Below are 2,094 nucleotides of genomic sequence, written 5' to 3'. Positions count from 1 at the left end.
TGTCACCTATCTGCCAGATTGGTGATCACATCTGGGACTGATTGGACCCATACCATTAACAAGAACAGGGGTCTCAGCTGTTGGAGTGGTGGTTGGGTATGCGTGCTGCTGCTTCATTTCATTCTATGGGCCTAACAAAGACAGCAGAGCGCTGTACTCAACTATATTCATCAGGACAACAGAGTTGAATGAAGCCGCAATGCGCATGACCAACTATTGCTCATTCAACCAGGGCGAGACAAGACCCCCCCATCGCTGTAAATGGTATGAGTACTAGAAGTTGGACCTCTACAGTACATGTCAGACCTCCGCTTGAGTCCTGCAGAAAGATGATGAGTACGTGGAAACAGCCCTTTAAGGGCACCATATGGGCCATCGATGGTACTGACACATTTGTGTAATCTACTATTCATGTGACTATGATTTTATATATAAATCCATCAGTGACTCTGTAAAGTCAGGTTTATGGCCGTGCTGTAGCTTTTGCATTTGTATGTCACTGTGCTTGTTTAGGAAGCATGGTGACATAAAATGATTTTCTCTTCTACAGATTCTATAGAACATTTTTTTAAAATTCTAAATGTTGTATACAGTTCTTCATAGTGGAAGATGGAATGGTGTGGTCACTCCATAGCAAGGCCCCAATGTAGCAGGTTTTCTAAAAAGTGAATTAAGGCTTCACAAAAGACATGACGGCAGTGACAGTATAACTGCATGTAGACTAACTTGGCCTCAGACAAGACAATATTTACTAGTACTATAGCTGAAGAGTGGATTTGCTCATTCTGTGTCTGTTCAGTAAGTACTTTAGACAATGAGTCTATTGACCCAAACATCACAGATTCCTATATATGATTCTGTCAGTTCGGATGATCACACTCACGATTGGGCTGGGGCTTGTGACTTAAAAAAAAAATGGCGCCATGGCGCACTCGAATGAAACTGGACTTATAAAATTTATAAAGGATTGATAAAGCTATAGTGTTAGAGAGGCTGCAGTCACCTCTGAGCTCTGTTGTCTGGTGGGACCAAAAAGCCCTTTTTCACATTAATTTAGGGCCCAATAAAAACATATTTCCTATTGACTACAACTCCTTGTATTGTAACTGGTGTCGGTCAGACATGTTAACATTTCTGTGGTTTACACACCTATAAGACTCCTAATGTCTTACTGTATATTATTGAAAAATTGCTGCCCCAACATTATCTTTTTAGAATCATGTACGTAAACATAATCCTTGCAAAACTGATGGCAAGTAAAACCAGCCATACCTAGTGTATTTTATCAGTGCACACCGAGCGCTGCCTGTACGCTTCTGGCTACAAAGTTCAAAAGTGAACGTTTTACACCATCGTTGCACATTTATTAGTTACCTTTATACTACATGACCCTTAGCCCATATGCTTTACAGCATCGGGGCAAAGTGGCCAGCAAAACACCTCTCTAGTTATGGACTCCACAACCTGGCCTCCTGCCACATTCTGATCTCGTCCCCTCCACATTACCTCACTGCCTCGCTGTCACTGCACCCAGTCACATGACTTGTGTGCTCGCTTTCACTTTATTCTTTATTCCTATTATGTTTTGTTCTCAATATTCTCATAGACCTTCTCTTTCCTTCCAGATTAATGAAACCACGTAGTCTGCCCTTTATCCATTTCCTTATCCTTGTAATTCCCTCTTCTCATACATGGTGTTACAATGCGCTCAAGCAAGAGAATAGTCCTAGAATGTCTGTTTTTTTCAATTATATTTTTAGAAACCTTAAAGAGATATTTAGTTGGTCCCCAAGTAGATTTAAGGAAACAGAAGCAATATGAGACATCACCTTAAATGGAAACTTTTTACTATCGCCACCCACCCCATATCCATACTGACACTTAATACAGGGAACAGGTTGACTTACCAGAATGCCTGTAGGTCAGAAAAGTGGAATCTGCCAATGCACCATGCTGCCCAGGAGGGAAATGAGAGCCAGTGCAAGAGCCTCCTATCTTTTTGACTGCCTTAGGGAGGGGGTGTGCAGCCCAGCCCTGGAGCAGGGGTTAACCATTAACCCCGGCTGTAAATGTTTGATAAACCCAAGAGCAGAA

This window comes from Dendropsophus ebraccatus, chromosome 4, assembly GCF_027789765.1.
Source record: "Dendropsophus ebraccatus isolate aDenEbr1 chromosome 4, aDenEbr1.pat, whole genome shotgun sequence".
NCBI classification, from domain to species: Eukaryota; Metazoa; Chordata; class Amphibia; order Anura; family Hylidae; genus Dendropsophus; species Dendropsophus ebraccatus.
This window is presented reverse-complemented; position numbering follows the sequence as displayed.